Below are 25656 nucleotides of genomic sequence, written 5' to 3'. Positions count from 1 at the left end.
TTTGTACTTTCCTACTTCTGCTTGCTTGAATAAAATATGACTTGAAATATCTGTCTGATTAATTTGTTTGGAGTGGAAGGAAGCCAAGAATTATTTTAACAAATGTTTTAGCTTGACACTGAGTATGGAGGCTTAGTTTGCCAAGCTGGAAAAGTGAATAACTAGGCACTTTTTGTGAGGCTTATATAGGGTGTGGGTCATCTTGAATGTCAGTTCCAATCTGTGTTACATATTTGTAGAGGAGCATATATCTTGAATGAATTGACATGTTCTCTTCATAAGTCTCGTGTTTCTCTGAACCAGCAGATTAGTTTTGAGAAACTGTGGCACATAGTGCGGTCAGCAGAGAAGCTGAAAGGACTTCAGGAAATCGGCTCCTTCTATGTGCTGGACAAAATTTCTGAGGTACCTGCAAATGTGTCTGGAGGAGTGTTGTGTTGGGTGCCGTGATGGTGCGAAGGGAATGTGTCTGGTTAGCTGGGGTGCAGAATACAGGGAGGAGCATTATGGCTGCTGGGACAGGTGGATAGAGTTCAGCACAGGAGAAGGGAGCCTGTGGGCACAGGGTCCCATGGTTTGGTGGGCTGCAGAGCTATTGTCCTCTCTGTGGCCTCTTGGCTGTAGAACAGGCTCTCTTGCTTCTTTTGACAGGTGTGCCAGTGTTAATTCTTCCTACAGCTGTGAAAGAAATCAACAAAAGCCACCTGAAAGTCAATCTGCTGCTGCTTCTACTTTTGCATGGGCATTTGAGATCACAGTGTAGTGTGTATAAAAAGCCATATGTGGGCAAGACAGAGCAAGGATCTGCTGCAAGGTCAGAATAGGGTTGTGTCCCTGGATTCGCTTGAGATCTGAGGCTGTCAAAACTTATGTCAAAACCAGGCTTTTAGCTAATGTTAATCTGAGGATGAAGCCAGATCTAATCCCGGTAATTAAAAACAAAACCCCAAACAAACCTTGATTCCATGGATGAAGTAGAATTCATTGAAGAGGAGGGAGGCTTCTCTGAGCATCAGTCCCTATTTTGTTCTGCCACCAGTGAAGTGGTGCCCTATCATTAGCCCTTTTTAGGAATTCTTTTTCAATAACAATTCTTGCTTTCCCTCAGACTTTCTGCAGCCTTTACTACTGCTTTTCTTGCAGAGTTTCTCCTTCCTTGCTTTCTTCTTTTGCACAGAAACATCTCTGCCATACAAATGCCTGCATTTGTGATAGCAATCTAAGGGACAGCTCTGCCCTAGAACATCAGTTGCTCCTTTGGACTTGCCATGCATCTATAGATGATGGTTCTGCTGCTTTCATTATGTCCTTGGATAAGGAAGCTCTGTTGCATTTTACACTTGTTTCTAATTGCTTCAGTAATGCTTAAACTAGTCGCAACAATGGGTTATTAACTAGAAATTTAACAATGGAAGGTGATAGGAGGAAAAGAAGTATATCTTTCCTAGAAGCAAGTTGAGATCCTGGGTTTGTAATAATATACCACTGCATATGTGATAACCCAGAGTCCCCAGGTGGGCTTCAGCCCTTGAACTGGCAGTTTTATGACACTGAAGGTTAGTCCATTTCAGAAAACCTGAACTGAGTAAACAGTCTGGCTCCTCTGACATTTGCATTGAGTCTGCACTATACAGAAGGATAATAGTAGCTGGCCTGCTGTTTTGACAAAATTATGCTCTTTAAACTGGTTACCAACGCTTGTCTAACTCAACGCTGTTAGCACAAGTGTATGAGTGTTTTTATTTGGTCTCCAATGGAGTGCTTTAAGGAACTGCTGTCTGCTCTAGAGTAAAGAGGTTGTTTCCATGACCTTTCTCACAGCGAGAGGATGTTTTTAGCAATAGCTAATCCTGTGAATCTGATATGAAATGATTCTGTGAGCAGAGAGCAAAAATTGTAAATTGTCATGGGTCCACAATTTTTGGTCAGTTTTCTTGAAACATTCTCTGCAACTCTTGCAATGAGCCTGATGTAGTGAGTTTCTTAGTCAAAGCAAAATACTGACAATTAGACTTTTAAATCAGATTCTATAGTTTTTACTTACATTACTTCAACAGCTCGGTTTAATAGCCAGCTCAGCTGCTTTGCTGTCTTATTCTGAATGAATGTCACAAGCTGTAGCTCAGTCACAAGAGGACCATGTGTGCAGATAGGTACATCTCAACTTCATGTCGAACTCCTAGGTACTTTGGATCTGTGGATGGCGGCGTGAGAATCTCCAGCAAAGGCTTCTTGGTTCCACCTACACAAAACAAACTTGCAAATTCTGCTGAAAAGCATTTCATTGTTTTTTCGACCACATCTGCTCCTACACAGCACTGCATTTGTCAGCTTATTTCCATAATATAAAGTCTCATTTCCTCCTAGCTTTTTGTATCTGACTAGTTGTTATTTTAATAGCCTCTATTTCCGAAACATAGGGCAAAATAAAAGTGACCAATCTAGTTTTATTCATAGTATTTATAAGTGATTACACCATTTTGTTTTCTCTGTCCACTCTGCACTGTGGAATGTGGTTGGAATTTACAATAGCACTGAGCATCATCCTAACTCTGTTTATTTGACTGTTAGAATTAGACTGAAGCTGAATTAACTCAGCCCAAAAGTCTGCTGTGATGTTACTAAAACTTTTTACTCCACAACAGTCTGTACAGTTTGTAGTGATCTGGAGACAAAATCTGCTTTAAAATGTTAGGGTAAGGAAGCAAAAGCCTTTTTCTAGTAAAGGTAAGAGTGCTGCTGTGATAGGAACATGCAAATGGTCTACTTACCTGAGAAGGTTTGTTACCAAAACGATCTTCAACTTTTAGCTAGTCTTTGTGACGTTTCTTATTACTCAGCCAGTTTGCTTAGGAGCAGGAAATTGCTGAATACTGGGTGAGACCACTTCAGGTTTTAAATGTTTTAATTAATTATATTGGATGTGTAATGCCTGATAACATGCTGTTTGTTAAACCAAAATGCCCTGGCAATTTTGTGCAGACTGCTTGTAAGGAGCATTATTTACTTTGCTGAGTCAAAGCACAAGGCTGAGTGTGTCAGAACCAAAGTTCATTGTGGAGCTGTAACTTGCCTCTTGTGTGTGGGGTGGACTCCAATTACACCATCACAAGTTATTCATCCTTTTGTCCCTTCACTCAAAGGACCTAAAAGTTACTCCACCTGCCAAAGTTATGAGCAACTGAATATAATGCAGGAAATTAATACAAGTATCACTGTTATCTCTAATTAAATATCACTGGCATACAGTGAAAACCTGAAGGGAAGTTAATCAAGAAATAAAGACACTGTGTGCTGCATAAATCAATGCTGATTTCATGTAGCTGTAAAAGTGAAGATGTAAATTGTTTACATGCAACTGTCAATTCTAAGACTTTGAAAACAACTGAAATAGGAAATTACTTTTTCCTGGGCTTACTGTCATTGGAAAAAAGAAGGTACTTAAGTCCCGTTTTCTTAAAGACATTGTAGAATTTTACATCTTATTCTAGATTAGGAAAGTAGTTTGCTCTGATGTGTAATTATCAAATCAAATCATGCAACATGTAATAACTAGATCACACCCAACTTATTTTAAAACAGGTTATTTAAAAACATACCATGTAGTTAGTATAGCATGGAAACAGGAGATATATTTTAAAAGAAGAAGGAACTTTTCTGCTTCTGTTTGGATGTTCAGGTGACTTTCTGGGTATGTAAAGGCTTTGTTTTCCTCAATTTTCTTTCTATTTCCCCTTTTTTATATCAGTCTTTCTTGCCTCTAGTAGAACCCAAGAAAAACCTGGACCCGAAATAAGCTGGAGAATTGGACCCTATGCAGAGACTCACATATCTGAAACTAAAAATTGTGGCAGAGGCAGGAGAATAAGAAAAGGAGATTATTAAAAGAAACTATACTTGTAGAAATTTTTCATCCTTTTGCTTCAGAGGTTATGTACAGCAGCATGGAAGATGGCGCCTATTTCTTCTGTCTGACTTCTGCCTGGCAGCTCAGAATCCAGTCCAGGTGGGCTCAGCTTAGTGCTGGTGATAGTACTGCCCTCCTGCTCCAATGATGGCTGTAAGGAAATGGGGATAGATGGCAGTTCTGTCTGTGAGTGTTGTTTGGGGAACACAGAGCAGTTGGGAACTCAAGTGGTTGCCCTTTGAATCATTTGAATCATGCTACATGTGTGAGGACACTGGTATCACTCTGTGTTGCACAGAGTCTTTTGGCTTTTTAATTCTTCTGAAATTGCTTATACTTCCTCTGGACATTGTCCTTCAATAATAATAGAACTTTTATGACTAGTCATGAAACAGTAAAAATTGTAAAACCCAGCCTAGAACTGATGCGGTTGTGTCATCATAAATGTATTCAGAGCATACTCATACACGCAGAGGGAAATGTGCTACACTGGTACTTGGCAATGCTAGATTAAAGGTTGGACTTGGTGGCCTCTAAGATGTTTTCCAGCCTAAATGGTTCTGTGATTGGTGCCTAAATACTGTATGCTGGGAGCTGCATAGAAGACCATTGTTTCTTTCTGTAGCCTTCACATCCCAACCAGCCAGTGTACGTCTTGGGTACTGTACTGTATTGTGTATATTATAATGAATTGTTTGAAGGGCCACTGGGTGTGTTTGCATCAACTTCAGCCTAGGTGGAGCAAGAGCTGTGAACATGCAGAGACATGGACTACAGTGCAGGCTAGACAAGCCCTCTGAGGACTGAAGATGCCATGTTGTTCTCTTTTCCTTGTTGCTCTTATAATACGGAGGTGCACATGTCCCCAGCCTAAATAATCTCACTAGATGGTGTGAGCTATTTAGCCCTCAAAGGGGAAAAGAATTCTTTGTGACCCATCTCACAGCTCCTTTTCTCAGGACATCCTCTCTTAGTTTGCATGGATATGTAAACTGGTGGTACAGTCTTCCCACCCTTTATTCATACACCTACTAACATCTGCACCAGTGCAGCTTTCAAATATAGACCTGGCTTGCGCTGGATCTGGATAAATCTGGAGCTGTTTTGCACATTTCTTTGACACATTGGTTTTGGCTGGTCGTTCTACCTTTTAGAGCAGATGTAGCATTTCATAACTTGTCACTGAATTTTTATCCTTCCATTCATGGTGGTGACAACCAGAACTCTGATTGCGAATCACCAACATGAAGCATATAAAGCAGCTTGGGAATTTCAAGAAATCTGTTTCTCAGCACCCCTCCCTTGAACACTGGGTGGTGTACGAAGTATCAGGTTACATGGAGACCTGGAGCAGGTGGGTCAGTTCCATACAGTTCAGCAGCAAAGGAATTTGCATTGCAAAAGAATTTATACATCTTATTCTTCAGTGGCACTCGAGCCTAATTGTGCTTTATTTGACACTGACTGGCTAATTAAGGAGTCTTTCTTTAGGCTTCAGTGGACATTGGATCAGAGCTGCTGAGACCAAAGCCACTGAACCACCAGGTTAGGTTTATTACCTTCATAACTGAGGTAGGAAGCTCTGGAAAACTAGGACCAGCTCTGTAGTATCAGCATTTATCTAAACATTAAGAGATCAAGACACTGCAAACCTCACACTGTTTCCATTTACCTTGACCATGTAATGCTTGGAGAAAGTGGAGAGCAGACAGGCTACTGGATGTCAGTTGAGCCACCAAAACCACAGGGGACACAAAAAAAGACAAGTGTATTTGCAAATTTAAATATACAGAGAAGCATTAAGGTAGGAGTTCTCAAGCTTTTGCTCACTTACACTGTTTGGATAAACTGTTGGTCTTTTGTGGCATTCAGATATGAAATACAGTTAATATTTTTTCATGACATTTTTCTGTCTTTACCCATAGAAGAAAGCCACAATACTAATGAGAGGATTAGCAAATGTGTTTGTTGAGAGTGTTGCTGTGGCTGTGATTTTTCCAGAGCCATGTGAGATATTCTCATGTATGAATAGCATCAAGCTTTTAACTGCTCTTATTATTTAATTGTATTCTTACAGTATTCAAAGGACTCAGCCAGCATAAGAAGCTATTGTGCTTGGAACTGTGCAAACACTTGAGACAGAATAGTCTCTAAAAAATTCTGAGTTTAACATAACAAGACGGGTAAAACATGTGCATTCAGGCAACTCCGTAATACCTTGCTCTTAGGCATTTAGGTGGGGTCCTAACAAGACTTTTTGGCACTCTTAGTTAGCATAGTTTCCCTTCCTCCTCCTCTTGTTGTGCTGCTTCTGTCCTCCTCCTGACACCCTTCTCAGCCAGCTGCTATTTCAGTTTTGCAAGCCCTTGTTCTGGCACTGCCCCTGTAGTGCAGCCCAGGCTGGGCACCCTGCAGGGTGAAGGCAAAGTCCCATAGGCACATCAGTTATTTCACAAGAGTCCTCGTACATTTTCACTGAAAAGAGCAAGACAGTTGCTGAAGGCTCTGGAAAATTATTTGAAGGTTTCAAGTTTTTTCCCACACAGCATTTGTTTCTTTTGGAAGTCCATATGCAATTCTCTGCACTTAGCTGCTGCATAGCTTGATGTCTTCTCTTTGTACAAGAACATGCCCTGCCAGCTGCTGGGGCTGCAAATCTTGCTTCCAAGAACTAGCTGCAACACAGACCACTTTCCATCATTAAACATGGTTCACAGTTCTTCTTGGTACCTGTCTTTCGCTCTGGCTTTGAACATTGTCCCATCTTAACTTAAAAACTTTGCTCCTGTGCTAATGGCTCTCAAAGGGACAAGGACTAAATTCCTGTTGGTGGAACAAGGCATTACCCAGACCTGCCAGTCTGCCTGCCATACTATTTTGGATGCCAAGTTCACAGCAAGAATGAATTTATGCTATAAGATTGAAAAGGAAGTGTATCATTCAGCTGTTTGGACCAGCAGATGGCAAATGTAAAGGAAAAAAAAATCGATCTAAGAGCCAATTCAGAGAACAGACATTAAATAAAGCCATCTGGCAAACATATGAAGGGAAAGAAGATGATGAGACCAAGTTCTGCTTTAAATATCTGCTCACATTGAGAGGAAGTTGGTGGGAACTCATACCATGGGGGAGCAGGCTTTGAGCCTACAAGGAGTCCTGTGTGGTGCCAAAGCCTGTGTGGCAATGTTGAGGACTTATAAGGACCCTAAACTATGGAGCAGGCAGGGCCTAAGCAGCAGCATTCCTGCCTGTGTGAGATCCTGGCGATACTCCACACAGAATAGTGAATACAGAACTGCTTGATCCCCCATGGTGGGATTGAAAAGACCATACCTAGGAACCTTGTTTGTAGAAAGGGACTAGAAAGACAAGCATGGAAGTAAGCAAAGAGGGTGATCTAATATTACTTGTGGATGCCCCATCCCTGGAAGTGTTCAAGGCCAGGTTGGATGGGGCTTTGAGCAGCCTGATCTAGTGGAAGGTGCCCCTGCCCATGGCAGGGGGGTTGGAACTAGATGATCTTTAGAGTCCCTTCCATCCCAAACCATTCTGTGATATCACAAATTCTGAAAGACATTGATAAAACTATTTTTATGCCTGTGCCATGGCATTTTGTTACTTTGCCCGACTACATTAATTCCTGGAGAAGAAAGATGTGTGTGGCTTTGCACTTAAGCTTTTACATAAAATTTCAAAAGAGAAACATTGTTCATTGAAAAGGGAATTGGTATCTTACATAAGTGTCCAGCCTTTCTTTTGGAAACTTGCTCTCAGGGAATGTGATTTCAGAGCCCAGAAGTCTAGCAGATGTTATTACTATTTCTGTTTTACAGGTCAGTGCTTTTGGTTTTTATGCTCTGAGAAATGCCTACAGCTGCTAGCCTGTCTTTTATGTTATAAAAACAAGTCAATTCTTTATCGTATTGTTAAGTTATACACGATTTTTTCTTTTTCTGGTAAAAGGAAGATACTGTTGAACATTGCAAAAACATCTAGTAACCAATAGTTTTGTTAGCACACTGTGTCATCTTATTTCCATGAAGGGCAACAGTGGATAATTTTGCAGTGAATTTTGTTCTTGAGATCCAGGCCCGTGGCATTAAACAGAACAAATAATCCCACCACTTAACTGCAATAAAAGGAAAATATTTCAGTATTGTAACCGAAGTTTTTAATGCCTCTGTTGATAATAAGGTTCACATGAGTGATGATGTAGTAGCAGCATTAACTGTTGTTTTCAGACATTTACATGGGAAAACGTTGCCAACTCTCACTGAACAAAATTTTCAAATATCTATTTTCTTTCCATTTCATCTGTGTTGTTACTGATTAGTTACTGTATCTGAGAAAGTTTTCTTCAGTTTCCCTCAGTGTCTAATAGCCAGACTAACAAAAAGGCAGTATTTCTGTCCCTCTGCTCAGATGAATAATTCATTGCCCTGCATTTTCTTGTGTCAAGTAAATTTCAACTCTTGCTTTTGTGAAGCTGGTTTATGAGAGGTCCCGGACACACAGAAATTAATTTGCTGCCTTCAGGCACGTCATTTTCTTTACTGAGAGGGAAGTACCAGTTTATTTCTGTTAAATTTTGGCTGAAGAATTTGCTATGCTGAGTGTTAGAGGGATGGTATCCTTTAATTGAAGTTGGAGTTTGGCAGGTTTTTTCAGGGCTGTTCTGCTGCTATTCTCCCCAGCTCAGCTGAACAAAGGGCTGGAGAGATGCTGGCGGTGTTGCTTGGTTACAATTCATCAGTGTGAATCAGTGCTTCACGCAGCTCCTTCTGCGGCTGAACAACCCGGAGACTTCTCGGCACTGTGTCACTGATGTGAGCGGAGATGTGAGCAGACTGGGGACCAGCTCAATTACTGTAATACCACACCTTTGCACAGGGATTTGAACAGCAGTGGTTGACTTTCAGTGCTTGAAGTCAGGCGATTTGGAGCTGTCTGTTTTACATGGCTTTGCAAGCATATAGCCAAGTAAAGCAAATTTTAACACTGTGTTTTGTTGCAAGGTGTGTTTGACAAGTTTGGCACTTTGGCATCTTTCTGTATTCATCAGGGAGATTAAATCCTTCATTAAGTATGTTCCTCTGGAATAGACACACCATATGCAGAAGCCTGCCTGCAGGCAAGGTGAAATATGTAAGAGAACTGCTACCTTCCTCTTATAGCATTTGACCAAGTCTTAATCTGGCACAAAATGAAGCTGGTGGAGTTATGCCAGTTTAGACAATAGGAAGATGTGACAGGTTATTTTTAACACCATGAAGCGAATTTTCTCTACTCCACTTAAATCTGTTTTGCTACTTACGTGTTCTTGCTGTTCAAGACATGACTGGAGGAAATGTTAAAAGAGACAAGAGGTGTCCAGTTTGTGATTTCCAACAGCATTGTTTTCATCTACATCTTTTTCTAGCTTTTACATGAATCCTGAAATTATTTCCTTCTTCCTCTCTCTTTTAGGCTCAGCAGTTTTCCATTTCTTCTCAAATCTACCATACTTGTGTCTTTTAATTTCTCTTTGCCTCTATTAAGGGCCTCACTAGTAAAAGCTTATATTTGCCACACCTTTCATCTTACCAAGCTTCCTCTGTTTTCTCTAGTATCTGCTATTTAATGCAGCTTGTTGCATGGCTGAACATTAAGACCATTTGGAAGAATCTGTAGGAAAAGATGCGCTGAAGTGCCATCCACTTCACTTGGTTTGCAAAAGCTGAATCTATGTTAAAAAAATAATCTAGAGCTATCTAAAACACAAATATTTCTATGAGTAGATTCTCTGCACTGTTTTGCCTCCTGGTGATGGTATCTGTAAGATGGCCTTCCATCAGAAAATTGTTTCAGAGTATCTGCTCTGCTTAAAAAACAGTTGCACTGCACAGAGCTGTGTTTTCTGATTTGTGCTGTGTTGTTACATGCTCAGTTTTTCTTTACCAGCAGGTGAGTATATATTTAATATCTTAAATTTTCAGTATGTTTCCTCCAAATGCCTATTGGTTATCTATAGGGATTTTTATATTTTGAGTCTGTTTAAAACCTGGATTTATTTAACCCTGCTGAATTCAGACTGTGACATCCCTAACTATTTTTGTCTGGAAATTTAAGTGCTTATGGGTTAGGACTTAACTCTGACTTAACTTCTGCAATAAAATGAGAAAGGGAATTGAATGAAAGAACTATAATTTTCCTATCAATAGGAGCTTTGGCTCCTGTTCAGAAAGGGATTTGAAGCACCATAATACTCATCTGGTTTTGGGCAGTTATAATTGCTGCAGGGATAGACTGATTCCCTGGATAAATAGAGATGTTTATGGGGAGGGAGAGATCTGAAGCATAGCTAAAAGACTGCTTCCTGACCTCAAGCCAGTGCTGAACACAGATTTATCAGGCCACTGAATTCACTGAATCTGGCTACAGTGAAAGGAGAGCCTTTTTGGGGGTACACTGCATACATTAGGAGTAAGCATTAGGTGTGCCATTGCCCAGCTGAGCGGGGCTGCAAAGACACTTGGGTGCCTTTCCCTTCCATGAAAGCATTGCTTTGTTTCTACCAGCTAGAAGGCTATTGTGGAGTGATTCCTTTTAAGCTCATAGCTGGACTTCTCGAGGCATGACAGGCCAGTTCTCCTGTCCCCGAGAGCCTTCTTTAGGACAGCAGCTGCCTGTGTGGTGGTTGGCTGGTAGGTACACCCACTGCAAACAGAGGTAGGTACACCCAGTGTGAACTCATGCCCTGGCTGAGCTGGAGTCCTCACAGATATTCCTGTCTGGGACTGGCACTGTCCACTTGAGCAATGAGGGAGCTGCTCACGTGTGACAGTGTGCTCAGATGTGATGGGGAAGCAGCTGGCTGGAACGAAAGGGCTTGTTTCTGCACCGATACCCCTCAGCTCTCCCAGCCTCATGGGCCCCTCCAGCCTGTGGGAGCCTTGCCACACGTGCTCTGCACAGCACTGCTTTCATGCCATTTTTGCCAAGATGTTCCTTGGAGCCAGTAGAAAGCAAACAGGCATCTTTTCCAGATAATTGGGTCTTTGACATTCATGCTAATCTGCGTATGAGGAGGCATTATTTCCTTTTGCTATACAGGATGATAGGGCAGGGTATACCCCATCCAAGGGACTCAGAGGCACTTAAGCTCTTCAGGTCTGGCTCAGTGTTTACTTTTCATCTGTTAGAAAATACATCCTGAGGAATTTGCAAGCTAAATAGAGTAATTAATACAATGGCATGGCAATAACTTAAAATATTTACATGGCCAGAAAATGCAGTGTTCTTGTGTCATCATAAATTTCCCTGATTTGCTTCCTTTCAGTTTTTTTTCTATGTTGAGTTTGGCTTTAGATTATACTTCATAGTATGGTGTATAGGATAACATTTTTTTGTTTTCATATGCTTAATATTCTCTCATTGCATTTATTAATGTTGAGGCTGTGCACAGGGTGGGTGGTTTCTTCTGCTTTATTTATGACCAGATTTGAAATAGATCTTACTTTAAGGTTAAAAACTTTCTGGTTTCATTGGCATGAAGAGCAGGAAATGTCACCCTCCATCTTTGTATGTGTTCTTCCTATATTCAAAACAGGTGCCTTTTTATCATAAAACCAGCTCAGCAGCTGTCCCTTTGTCCTGGGTGCTATGCAGCGGCCTTTACAAAGCCAGGAGTAACTTTTGGCCCTCCCTTTCCAGGAAGGACCCAGCTAAGCTTCCTGAGTAACATCAGCCTCCACTAAGAATTCAGGTCAGGATCTCCCTGCTTGTTACCTAGCAACTGGGGGATACTGGTGCTTTTTCCTCTGACCGACTCCTTCTGCGTTAGATACAGGGATCGCCTGGGAAGGGATCAGGGCAGTGCTCATAACTCGTGCTTTGGGAAGGCAGAGGAGCCCCATGTTGGGTATCTGATGCGATGTAGGATGCACTGTCCAAGTCGAACCAAATTGAGACTTTCAGGATTCTCTGCACAAACTTGAAAGTGCCTCTGCTGTTTTGCTACCATTTAAATGTCTGGCAAGGTGACAGATCCCTTCTGAAACACCAGTAGCCTTTTGTGGTGTGTTGAATCTGACAAACAGAAACCTACGCAGGTAAGCAGCTGAAGAAAGTTTATGTCTGAGATACTTTAAGGGTTGTTTTCCTACAGGTGAAATGTGTTTCTTGATTACACAGGTGCACAACATTCACTTCTGGGACTATTGACCTGCCTTTGTACTTATTAAAGTTTCATTGGATGGTAAGTAAAAAAGTTAAATAGGAAGATGAACCGTCTTCCCTTGTTCTTTGTGGTGTGTGTTTATATATAAATTGTTGAAAACAACCTTTAAACTTCTCTAGTTAATTTATTGTAGAACTGGCTAATGAAAAATCTTTAAGTGATCAAGAGTTATTGGTTGCCATGCTCTCACTGCAACTCATGTTGGTAGCATGTTTGCAAAATAGAAAGCAGCAAGTCCCTCTGGCTGTGTATTGTTTGCAGAGGCCAGCAATCGTTGCCTCTGGTTAGTAACACAATGGGATTTTGTTTCCCTGTGATAGGTTACAAGTAGAAGCCCTTTGTCAAATGTAAAAATTAGAGCGATGTGCCATTTTAAGAAAAATATTTACAAAAAAAATTTTCTTCCTTGTGTTGTAGCTTCTCTTCTCTACTCACAAATAGTGGGAATCAAACCAGAGTATGTTCATATCTAGTACTGGTACAGGGCTGGCCTGATAGTTCTCTGAAGGACCACTCTTCACAGAAAATACAGTTTTCATATTTTGAAAAAACACGGAAATTAATGTTTCCAGGTGCATACAAGCTGTTTAACTTGCCTTTTTTCAGAGGTCTATAAGCAGCACATTCTATCTCTTCAGAAATATGAATTGATACAGCTCCAATTAACTTGAGCAAAGGCATGCCAAGTGACATCAGCCAAAGATCTGGCTGCACATCTCTGGGACAGGTACACTGTAAGCATGTTGATATGGTTTTTGCACAGAAGGTTGTAGTGGTGGATTCCGAATAGGGACATAAAAGACCAGATTATTTTTAAGCAATATATTTTAATTATTTCTAATGTGGAGCTGTTTAATTTGAGTGCTGACTCTCAGGCATTCAGAAGTTGATTTCTTCAGAGAGAATAAGTGCAGCTTCAACTGATATTTTCCACATTTAGTATTCAGAAAAACAATTCCCAGAGTCTCACATTGCATACCTGATACAGCAGCTGCTTTTTAAGTGTGCATGTCCAATTTGCTATCCCAGACTTTTTGTCTCTATCATGCTTATGGGAGAGCTCATACATTCATTCCTAGGACTCGCAGGGTGTGTGTCCACATGAGAAGAGCGAAAAAATATATACCAAGTCAGTATCTTCATGCAGTTCATGATGTCCTTTATTACAAAAAGCTCTCCCAAGTGTGTAACTTCATACTACTGTCTGATTAGGTGATGTAGGACAGAGTAGGAAAAATATCTGTTTGAGGAGGTGCTTCACATTTCATTTAATTGTTCTGGTCTCTAGGTCAACAACTTTCAGGAGGCAGTTAACAGCAGAAACCTCTTCAGTAGCTTTGATCTAGCTCTTTCAGTAAAATAGCACGCTCAGAACATAGTGTGGGACCTGAGAGATTTAGTCACCCAGCACCTCCTGATCTTGTCTCTGTTCACAAAGCCTGGTAGTGTCCTCTTAGTAATGCTCTTCTGGCAGAGCTAGGAGCTCTGCTAGATATCTCATTCCCTACCCATTGCTGTGACTCACAAATATTTTTAAAATGTTTAAAAAAAGGAGGCCTTTCAGCAAAGAGGATCAGAATTTCTTCAGGCTTGAGCTAGTATATTTGCCAGCTGCATGTAAAAGGCTAAATATTTTCCCATTATACCTACACCAGAGACACTCTGTAGATACACAGATGGCTGGGCCCTTGCAAATTCAGCCAAGGGAGCATATGCTGGCACTTCGGGGTTTGAAAAGAAGCTGGAATGGGTCCTGTAGTCTGGTATTGGCAGTCAGCAGCAGCATCTGGGTGGTTGGACCTAGGAAAGAGCCAAGTCTGGAAAGGTTATTGCAACACTGGCCTTGCATGAACAGTGTTCCTTAATAGTAAATAGCTCAAACATGTACTTGGACTCTGCAGTAGAGTAGTCAAGAGGAGGCAGGTGAATGCTTTCTCTCTGTTTGTCTGTCAACATGTGCAAGCCCAACTAGGGGCTGGGAAGCTTAAATCCAAGAGTTATCTTTGTGTCATTTAGCTATAGAGGCTGCCTGGGACCCAGTGTCTGGTTCTGGGCATCTGGCTGCCAGAAGAGGTGGGCTTGGAGTAGGGCAGGTGCAGAAAAGAGTTAGTAAAATGTCAGGATAATAGAGAGCTTCTATGTGTGAGGAAATTAAGATGCCATGACTTATTTGGCTTTGCAGATGAAGGCTGAAAGGGGAGATAGACATCTTCTCTAAATACCTGTGGCAAAAGAAAAAGGCTCCTTCAAGGAAAGTATTACATTAGCACAAAAACAAACAGGTATACACCAGTCATTTAGTCTGGGATTTTCTGACCATCAGAGTTACCAAGTTCTGGAATAGAATTTGAATTTGAATACTTTTCAAAATAAGACTTTAATCAGCCTGTGAAGGGATTATATTGAGTGTTTGCTTGCACTGAATGCTCAGGAAATTCCCTCCGATAGTATGTTCCCAAGTTTTATTCTGAAACACCTATATGGGGCTCGAAGATAAAAGTATACCAAAACGTTCCTCAGGATTTCCCTAAGGAGTTTTCACCACATGAGGGAACTGAAAAAGTCCCGGCAATGCGTGGAGCTCCTGCAATGAGGAGGGCCTGATAGGTGGGATGCATCTGATAGTAACAGGTCTTTCAAAACCACAGAGCTAATGAGCCTTTGTGAGACTCATCTGACTTTGGACCTGCCCAAGGGACCAGCAAAGGCCAAGAAATGCTGGGACCCTTCTAAGATACCGTGAGACTGATTATTTTGGACTTGAGTTTCTAATTTGTTGCTGTAATAGCTCCATACGCACAGAATTTTCACCTACCTCCCTGGGAAAGCAAGCAAAACACAGAAGTTTGAGGCAGGAAGTTCCCTCCCTAGGAGTCATGGGGTGACCCTGGAGGTCTGTGCCATGCCTGAGAGACAAGTTGTTCCTGACTGAAACCACTTTGGTGGTTTCGCTGTGCACCACCTGCCTTGGTAGGAATTATTGCAGACCCACAGGAGGTGGGAGAAAAGCCCACACAAGTAGGGTTTTTTTGCACAGTTTTGCTTTTTGAGCTTTGATTAGGAATACTGCTCTGCCACCCTCTGTCCCAGTGGTGTCCCTTTTGCTGCCCATGGGGATATTGTCTGCTTCTCCGTTTCTCTTCCTACATCTGGGCTCTTTCTAGCATATGAATGTCAATGGAATTTAATTTATGAATGCTGCAGTACATTTTGTTGTGCTTATTTAAATAAGGCAGAGATCAAACATTCTACAGTCACATGTAAAGGTGATCACAAATGGGTGCTCTTTATGTCATGCTGGATTTCTGCTACACTCTTGCATTTATATTTGCCAAATTACAGGCAGGAAATTTTTGAATTAATGACAAATATTTCCTAACAGTAGTTACTTAAGTGCCTGCACATGTTAAATTAACCATAATAATCTTGTCATAGTCATGAATTAATAACCTGCGTCTCATTGGGCTTTTCAGAGTTGAAGTAAAACATTTGTGGTATATTCAAAGAAGGGAGCCTGGGGATAAATGTAATGTCTCCAAATGGCTTTCCATTCCTGTCCCCATCATCCTATCCCCCTCGCCAAATACGCCCCAAAGGCTATACAGGAACCTGACAAATAGGTTTAGAAGGGGCAGAAAGGAAGAGATCTCCTCTGCAGAGGGGTGTCTCTTTCAGGTGAAGTGATTTAGACTTATTCACTCCTGAAATGTCTTCCTCTCCATTGCTGAGAGGGAGATGCTGCCAGAGGCAAATGCACACGCAAGAGATTTCTGACAGAAATCTTGAGCAGTGAGGAGTTTAACAAGGAAGGTGCTTATCATGTCAGAGGAGGATTGGAAGAACTTCTGTCCCAGTGGCAGAAAGGAGAAGAGGCTGGGGGCAAGTGGTAATGTGGGAAAAGGGAGACATTTCTCACAGTATGGAGCCTTGGGAACATGATCAAGTTCCCTTTGCCTCCTGAGTTCCACTACCCTACAGGGTGCTGGGGGGAGCTGGGCCCTAGGCCAGAGAGGGCACCTCAGTCTATGCCACTGGCTCCAGCTGAGCTGGACCAAGGGACAGGCCTGGAGCTGAGCATTGCTTCTGCATGACAGGCTTACTCTGGTCCCTGCTCTGGGAGGTATAGCTTGAAGAACATCAGGAGAAGCATGTAACCTCTCCTGTGAGGAGAGGCTGCAGCAGCTGGGCCTATTTAGTCTAGAGAAGAGAAGACTGAGAGGGGATCTTATTAATGGATATAAATGTCTTAAAGGCAGGTGTCAGGAGGATGGTGCCAGACTCTTTCCAGTGGTGCCCAGTGACAGGATGAGAGCAAAGGCTATAAACAAAAACACAAGAAGTCTTACCTCATCATGAAGAACTTTATGTTTGAGGATGACAGTGCAGTGGAATGGGTTGCCCAGGGAGGTTGTGGAATTTCTCTCTCTGGAGACATTCAAAAGCCCACCTGGACATGTTCCTATGTCACCCGCTCCAGGTGACCCTACCTTGGCAGGGGGCGTTGGCCAGATGATCTCCAGGGGTCCCTTCCAACCCTAACAATTCTGTGATTCTATGATGTGCTTTCTGCTTCCCAGTCCAAGGGAATGAGTGGGCTTGTGCAGGTGGCACACTAGAGATTTGCCTCTGGATTTCCGACAAGGTGGCAGTAAAAACTATTAGGCTGCATTCCGGGTTTTGACTTTCAAAAGTCTGCAAGTCTGAAGCAGCAGCTGGAGGTGATACATACAGAATGGCTCGCCAGAGGTTATATTTGCTGAGATTATTGCTGCAGGGAAGGAGTGAACGAGAAAACAGAAATCTGAGCTAGTGACAGTTATTTCCATTTGCTCATATCTTTGCTTTGGAGCACAGTGTGGTTTGGAGCATAGACCTGCAAGTAAATGAGATAAGAGCTACAGAAAAATATTTCCTCTCTTTCAAATATAAAGAACAATTATGTCCTGAATAGATAGTAAGAATGAAAATTTGCAAGTTCATGTCATGAAGGGAGTAAATGACAAATAATTATGGCTCTTTCATTGGTGAAGTCCTGACTGTTTTTCTTATAGACTGTGGAGAAATGTTCCAAATGAAGAGGAAAAGACTCAGCAATGAGTCTTGTATTGTGGCATGGAAAGAAAGCAACCTTCCAGGCTTTTTGTGTAGGAAATTATTTGGATTATGAAGTCCAACTTAACTGAACTCCTACCTGAAACGTCTGAGGGAGTCATATATTACAGTGACTTTGTGTTAAAAATCTCATGCTCTTTTTTTCTAGAAGTGATCTGAATGTTACTGGTATGAAGGAAAGATAAAGGAGTCCATGGCTTATCTGTCTCCCATCAGGGCTCAAGAAAATAATTACCATTTGAAGGCTGAGAGGGCCTAAATTAGGAAGGGTCAAAAGAGGCTAAATAAGGTCCTTTCCAAATAAAAGCATGCCACAATGTACTATCTTAGAGCAAGCCTCGTACAGCAGTTAAACAAGAGGCTGTTCAGCTTTGCTTTTGACCTGTGGGGTTTAATGCAACAGGAATGTGGAATGTGTTTACAAGGTAGCAGTTATTGCTGAAATATGTGAATGCTGTTGCCTGGGGAAATTTCAGAGGATTGTGACTGTGCTGACTGTGGCTGTACCTCTTGGATGGACTGTGTGGATATTGGGGAGGAAACTGGCCTCAGAGTCTGCAATCTACAGAGGGAATGCAGGGCATGATGCTTCCCTTCCCCACCATGTCCCACTGCCATCCCGTGCCTTCAGCTGGATCTCACTCCATTCTTGCTGCTCCTTCGTGCCAGGATGACCTGGGAGCGTGACCTGGTCCTTGCGCTGGAGACATGGCTTCTTGTTATCCCTGCATCCGAGGGGACTCCAGGTCAGCACACGGCTGCAGCCGGTTCAGCAGAGGGGTCTGGGCTGGAACAAGGTAGAGCTGAGGACTGAGAGCCCCTGATGGCACCTTTCATGAGCAGGTCCTGGAAATCAGCCTGCTTATGTTCTGGCTAGTCTCAGCTGGTAGGCTGGTGTATCTCTGCCTGGAAGGACTCAGGCTTCTCCTAGAAATATCTATGTTGTTCTCTTTGCATTTCCACCTTCTTTTTTTTTTTTTTTCTCTCTCTATTTTAAATGTCCAATATTAAGACTATTCTGCACATGGTTCATAGATGATTTCAATAATTACTTCATCCTTCCAGCACAGGAATTCCCAAGGAAGCTAGTAAAGCCCAGCTTAGTCTCTTTATTTCTTTCACTTTCCTTCTTACTAAATTTGCCTAATTTTTGTCGCACCAATGGCAAAATATTTGGAAGTAGGCCTAGGGTATAACTATATTCTGTATTCAGTTGAACCCAACATTTTTAAAGATTTGTCATTAACTTTTAGAGAAACTTCATAAAACTGTTGAAATTACAATGTTGACTATACCACACATTATGGACCTGTGAAATCTGGGCCAAATTCAGCTCTAGATGTTAGCAGTTGATCTCCGTGTCTGGTTAACTTGTCCCACTGAGTCTCCTTCAGAACAGCAGGTAAAGCTGAACAAGGATCTCATTCCAGGTACTGCTAAACACTTTCTGCATCTTAAACTCCCATTAACCTCTGCGCTCTACAAGAACACCCTTACATTAGGCTAATTGATGGGGCAGCAGGTGTCAGTGAGCCATTGCTCAGGGTTTGCTGTGCTTACAGGGGAGACTTACTCTTTCTTCACCACAAAGGAAGTGTGTGTGCGTATGCAGGTGAATAGACAACTTATTATATTCATAGTTCCAAAAAAACAAGGAAGGATCAATGAAAGCCCTGTTATATTTCCATGAATTTAAAGGCACTGAGACCTTATAACACTGTTGATACTTCTACTCATTCTGAATACCAAAAGACCTGGTATAATTATTTTTGTGAAATAGCTTCTGGAATGTCCCAGTGCTGAATTTAACAGTAATTGAAATTGCAATATGTAGAATCAAATGTAATTTTGTTCTAACTAAAGAAAGGCCTTTTAATTTATTTTCTCTTTTGCTTTTCAAGGAGAGGCACAGTGAATTTTTAATACTTCACTTGACAGACTCTTGACTCTGAGTGATGTTAGCCTGCTATTCTAAAAAAGTATGACCTTCTTCAGAACATTATTAGCAAAATACTCTATGTGAACACTTGATATTATTTAAGTTAAAAATACAGATTGTGCTTCTATGAGTTAAAATGGCTGGTACAAACCTAAAAGTCTGGTAGTGTACTGTGCTGTTTGTGCTCATAAATACAGCACAGGATCTCTGGTAGGCAGCTAGCTAGGGGAGATCTTGTGTCCTTGTGTAAAACAGCTATGCCTTTATTATCCCTAAATGCTGAGGAATAAAGAGAGCCAATGTGGCTTTTTTACTTTAACAGTTCTCTTTATAATCATGCTTTCCATGTTGGTGGAATAAATCTCCTGGACCCTCTATTAAATCACAAAAAGTAAAAGACCGAAAGCAAGAAAGAAGGATTAGTGCATAGGAATAAGACATTTCACATGAGTTTGCTTTATTCTTTTGCTCATGCAGACTCTTCCACCCACCCCCCTTCCTGAAATTATTTTATATGGTTGTTTGTTTGCTTTAGTTTTGGTTTGTTGGGGTTTTTTGGTTTTTGTTTAAAGAAAGCACGCAAGTCAAGCTAAGGCTTTTCCTGTGAACAAGTATGACCTTTGTGAAGATGTATACCCTCAAATTACCAGGCTCTATCAGGGAAGAAAGTTCCCTTCACCCTTCTGGAACAGCTAATTCCCTGCACTATCCAGGACACCAGACTGGATACTGGGCAGTCCTAGTATTGCCTTCTGACCTCTTTTGTTTGTGTGTTCTGTAGCAATGCACTGTTTTAAAAAATAAAAATCTCACTCCTCACAAGCTGCTTGGGAGGAAAGTTTATCTTATGGAGTGTTTCTCACCTCTCTCAGAAATGCTGAGGGAAGGAAGGACTATTAATTCTTGGGGAGAAAACAAGAGGTAGAAAAAGAAGGTTTTTACCTCTCCCTCCCATCTCTTGGAAATGCACTGTACTTGTAATAGAGAAAGGAATGTGCTCTTGGCAGGGGCATGGCAGAAGGGCTGATGAGAATCTGCACAGCATTTGGAATAGCAGGGGCAGTTGCTCCAGAGGGTAATTTGGGCTGGTTAGGCAAAAGAAAATATACACTGCCCAACAGCAGTGGAAGACTGAAAACAACTGAATGCCCAGAAAACCGTTCAAGGGTTCAAGAAGAGTTCTCTGTTGTAGCTCCTTAAGCCTCACCCGGTATTCGTGGCAGGCCTTGCCCTGTTTGCACAAAGGCTCGGGCTTGAAGCCCATGCAGCAAACTCTATCCTATCTCCCCTGTCCAGCCTTCCTTTTAGCAGGTATTTTTTTACATGTCATCCCTTGATATCTCTTCTCAATGATCACAGAGATGTCCAGCATCACCTTATGTTTACATTGTATGCAACAGGAATTTGAGTGATGGATGCGAGTACTGCAAAGGCAAGGGCTGATGCAAAGGGGCAGCAGTGTGTCAAGAGTTACACATTGCTGGTCCTTGGGGCACAGCTTGGTATTCCTCCACCTCCACCCATGTTGGAGGTGGAAGAATAGCAAACTCTGGTGCAAACAACAGCATTGAAAGAGATATGTGCTGGTGCAACTGACTTTTATTAGTTATTTCTCAGAGAAAGGGCAAATCACTCACAGCCAGCTCTATTCATTATGACAGTGAGTGGGAAGAGGATTAGAGGATCCTGAACTGGCAGAGTTTTAAAAGAGAAGGAGATTGACTTTATGTTCAGGATGTGTGTTCTCACCTGGATGCTGGCCTAGGACTCATGCAGCCATGGAGAGGATGCTGGCAGCAAATACGCTTGAGCCAGACTTGCTCTGAGCACAAGGAGTGGTTCACAGGTTCTCACCACACCAACGTGGTTGTGCAATATGCAAATTATCTTTTAACATCAGAACATGCTACAAACATTGCATTAGCTGGAGATAAATGTTAGCCACAAGCAAGGGAACAAAACCTTTTATTAGCCATTAATGCAGATAAGAAAAGATGGGTAAAGTGTGCCAGCTTCAGTGCGAGACAGACGAAAATGGATAGCAAACTATCATTCAGACAGCCAATCATTTGTGAAAATACCACGTTTTGTTGATGTTCTCATGGATATCAGTCAGTGTCGAGTGCTGACAGCAACGAACACATGAAGTCATAGACTTTGCAAAGCAATACTTTTTGTTTACTGATACACACCATTTGAACAAAGTGGAAGGAGATGATTGTCTGCCCAATTTTGAAAACAAAAGGCAAAGTTTCATACAAAAAGTGAAAGGGTGTTTTTCTTTCTGCTTTGGCATGAAGTTTCTTTTTGATATTTTATTTAGGCTTGGTAGTACAAACCAGTGCAGAAAATGTCTCAGAAAATGTCTTCTTTTCTCAGAAAATGTCTTCCCTGGGTTAAATTATTTTTAATAATTTAAAAATTATGAGGACGCAGCTAGAATATGAACAGATAATGTGGAGATGCTGACATATGGTAGAAAGGCAGAATGACCATTCAGTCCCCGTGCTGGCACTCTGGATAAAGCTTCCAGGATGGCTGTGTGTATATAAGCATGCACTCAGGTGCATTTATTCCCTTGATTTAAAAATTGGAGGCCAAATAAAAAATGAAAAGTGAAACACTTTGACCTAAGGAGAGGTCTGAAGCAGGAAAATATATGGCTTTGGAAATGGTGTTGCAGTTGTTATGAAATTATCCTGTCCTTTTTATGAGCTTTTTGGATGTGTTTATACAGACTAATGAGTTTCCCAGAGACCTGCACCTCACTCATGTGGACACTCCTAATACCTGGGCTCATACGTGCTGTGCTAGCTCAAGGGGAGCACTTCACTATGCTTTTTAGACCTTCTCTTGCAGGTTATTTATCTTAGAAAGAAAAGCTCAAGGTTTCAATCATTTGGAAATGATTTCATAATTGGACATACTGTGAGAGATTTCGTTTGGGCTAGGCTCAAGCATTATCACTTGGGAGCACTGGAAGTTGTTTGAGAGTTTGAAAGGGGGGGACCGCGATCTCTGTTTGCTGGAGGAGGTCTGAGCAGAGAGGTGTGTTGAACAGCAGGGTTTCTTGAGCTGTGTGAATACCTGCCTGCTGCCCTACACTTCCTTCTGCCACACCCTGCGCAATGTTTTCAGCACCATGTCTCCCCTGGCTGCAGAGACAAAGCTTTGCTTGGGAGGCAGGTGATCACAACACACTTTTGAACCTGCTATGCCAAGGCAGGGCACCCCGGGGCAGTGTCCAGGTGGTGCTCTTGCTGATGCACATGCCAGAGAGCTGGAGTGCCTCCAGGGTTGTGAAAGCACTGCTGATGTGCCTGGGGTGGCAGAGGACCATGGCAGGCTCTCTGGGCTTGCTCCCTCTGGGAACTGTGACCTCTCCCGTTTCTGCAGTCCAGGTGACAGGAGAAGAGGCTGCGTGGCCTCTGGATGATGCCTTCATTTCAGGTCTGAGTCCTCAGAGAGGGGGAGGATGAGAAAAGGCTGCCTCAGTCTTTGCTCCTGGCACTTAGGATGGTTTTGGGTTGGTTACTCTCTTAGCTAGAGGAGTATCTGAGTATTTGGGTTTTCTTTATATCCCAGAATCCCTGCTTTATTTTCTTCTTCCTCCCACCCCCCCACCCAGATCTTCAAGGCTGTGTGATACCAGTAGGAATGTTATAGTGTATATTGTGATGTTCTGAGAAAAGAGCAGCTCTTCGTCTCATGTGAAATAATTTCTAAATTCAGATTTTTTAAACTCCTCGTGTTTCTACTAGAAAAGGGATAATATACAAAAGAGTAAGGTGTAAATTGCTGTTGGTTTTTGGATACACACTTTTGAGTGTACTGGCATTTGGAAGGGATAAAAAGGGAAATAAAAACTTGTTGTGCTGATATATTCCATCTCTATTCCCTGCAGTGGCATAGTCTCAGATGTATTTCTTGTATCACAGCTTATCAAAAAAGGACCTAGGAAGGAAGAAGGAAAGTGAAAAACGTCTCTGCTGGGAAAAATCCAATATAGCAAAAATACTGTTATAAACAGGTAATATTTATCAGTTTGTCATTAGACATTATATTTGGCTTATAAAAGCTCATAATAAATTGATAAACCAAGTACCTCTGGTATTCCACTGTGAAAAGAACCACACATACAGTGTGGGGAAAAAAGGAGGAAGAGGGTGTGACTGCCAGCAGTGTGATAAAATCTTGCCCTTGCTAACAAGGGAGAACCAATGCAGGTTGCTTCTTTAGGATGAAAATTCTGCTGAGTTTTCAGATCACAGGATGATTTAATTAAGTGATGGACTTCAGTAAATCCTTGGGGAAACTGGAAACGATAAAGCTCGGCAGCCAAGCCTCTAGATCCAAGCATAAGTGCACAATGAATGCCACCCCTCCCAGTGGGTGCCAAATACAAAGCTGCTGGATTTTGTCAGTATTTCGTTGCACAGCTCTTAAGCTTGTAGACCATTATAGATTTTAAACAAAGCTTTGAGGGTGAAAAAACTTGGCTCCAGAGTGAAAACTGCAATCTTTGTTTACATCAAGAAAATGACAAGCAGTTACAGTCATATCAAAGGTAAACTCTGGATTTTTTTGTTTCTCCTCTTAAGTATCATGTTTTAATCAAATCTTTCCTATGATGAATGTATTAATACTGGAGGGCTTGTTGCTGATGATGAGGAAGAGGCTTGAAAGATTGAAAATCTGCCTAAAGATGCCGTTAAAGTACATTATACTGAAAGAAAAAGGGAGGATATACATAGTATGGTTCTCTTTGGGAAAAAAATAGGATTATCTCCTGGTGGTGAAAACCAGTGTTTTCACCAAAGGAAGCATTTAAAAGGAAACCCAGCTTCCCCCACGTTAATAAAAACAACAGTAAATTTTAAGGTGGAAATGAATATGATTGTCTACAGCTAGGTTTGGTGAGACACTAAGGCAGGCAGGGCTTGGCTTGCAGAGCATCACAGAGGGATCTCTGGCAGCTGCTGGATGCTCAGCAAGGACCAGTATTTCTTCACACTGTCTTGGGATATTGCTCCAATGCAAACCATCACTTGGCAAAGTGCTCAAGCAAGTGGCTAAGTGTCAGCTTCAGTGTTTGCTCAGAACCAGGGTTTGCTAAAAATGAATCTGTTGACTTTTGAGCATTTTTCTGAAAACCTGAACACCAGCACACTGCCCAGAAGCATTTTGCAAGTTCTTCCAGTCCTCTCTGCTGCCTGCTGATTCCCCCCCCACCCCGTGCCCTTCTTGGTTAAGGTAGCATGTGTCCATTCACCCCTTGATGCAAACAAATCTCCCTTGGTAATAGAAGGCACAAAACTCTTCCTGCATCCTTGGTATGGGGCGGGTGGCTGCACCTCGCTGCCCTTGCCATGGTGTATGTTTGCACAACATAGTGACTGCTGCAAGGGCTGCTGTCACCTCCTCCTCTGTGTCAGCCACCACTGGCCTGGGACAGTCACACCAAACCCTGTGTTCAGGCTGGAAACTTGTCTTTTGAACGGAAAACCAGATCCTTATAATGGCGTGATGAGTTGAGAGGCAGTTTTTACTAAAACCCTTACAGTCACCCCACTGCAAACCCAGTAGTGCTTACCTGACCCAAACTTACAGCATTTATTTGCCACAATTCAAAATAACCATTTCCTTGCTGAGGGTAAAGGAGACTCTGGGCTCCTGCACAGGAGGTTGAGGCCTCTGGTATTTGTGCCCGGTGTCTCCTGCACCCAGGTGCCTCTGACCCACATCTTGGGTTGCTTTCTGCCTCACTCCAAAGTTACCTTACCTGGACAACCTTCCTCCCTGCACACAGCCTGGGTCTCTTGGGCAGCTCTCCCACAGCAAAGCAGCCAGGTTTTCCCCCAGGTGACACTGAGCTCTCTAGGGATGACTCTGGCAGCAGTGGTGGGACCTGGTGTTATGGAAATTACACATGCCAGCCACAATAACTGGGTTCTGTTATGTTTCTGCTCAATCAATAAGCTGAAAGACAGATTCCTCTGTAAAAGTATTTAAAAAGTACTTTTTATTAATAGCATTACAGCCTGAGTTGGGCATCTCTCAAGAAGGCCCTTAAACAAAGAAATCCCTGGATAAAGCAGTACATGGAAAAATAGTATCTTTCAAGCAATCTTTGTGTGTTTTGCTGACAAGTAACAAATTGTTTACGTACTGGACAAATTTAGAACCCCCAGGTAATATAATAATCTTTCTGATTTTCTCTTTGTCACTCTGACAAGTGATCCTTAAAATAGTTGCAGATGTCAGAGGCAGCTGAGTCCACAAATACACCTGCTACTATATTTTAATGTAATAGGTAATAATAAAATATTATTGAGATTCTGGAGAGTCATTCCCCTGTAGCTCAACAGTACCCATTACAATATTTTCTAGTAGTCATTGTATGTTACTCTGGTCTCTGTCTCCATTCCTGTACTTCAGTTCCATTTACTTGTCTCCTCACAAACTCTAATCACACTTTGG

The 25656-nt window shown here is 42.0% G+C and overlaps 1 protein-coding gene across 6 annotated transcripts in view; it reads left to right on the top strand.

The window, feature by feature from the left end:
• The window catches only part of CRACDL (CRACD like), a 63658-nt gene that overhangs the window by 10075 nt on the left and 27927 nt on the right, over positions 1–25656 (top strand). For 2 of the 6 annotated variants that reach the window (XM_068182718.1, XM_068182717.1), the window contains exon 1: positions 11716–11997. The exons of 1 other annotated variant lie outside the window; for it this stretch is intronic. The gene's annotated coding sequence lies outside the window, so the exon portion shown is untranslated. Of the gene's footprint in view, positions 1–11715; positions 11998–12079; positions 12144–12731; positions 12860–25656 lie in introns of those variants that run through there. 3 more of the 6 variants (XM_068182716.1, XM_068182714.1, XM_068182713.1) reach the window with 3 other exon arrangements.

Source organism: Anomalospiza imberbis, chromosome 2 (genome assembly GCF_031753505.1).
Source record: "Anomalospiza imberbis isolate Cuckoo-Finch-1a 21T00152 chromosome 2, ASM3175350v1, whole genome shotgun sequence".
Lineage (NCBI taxonomy): Eukaryota > Metazoa > Chordata > Aves > Passeriformes > Viduidae > Anomalospiza > Anomalospiza imberbis.
This window is presented reverse-complemented; position numbering and strand designations above follow the sequence as displayed.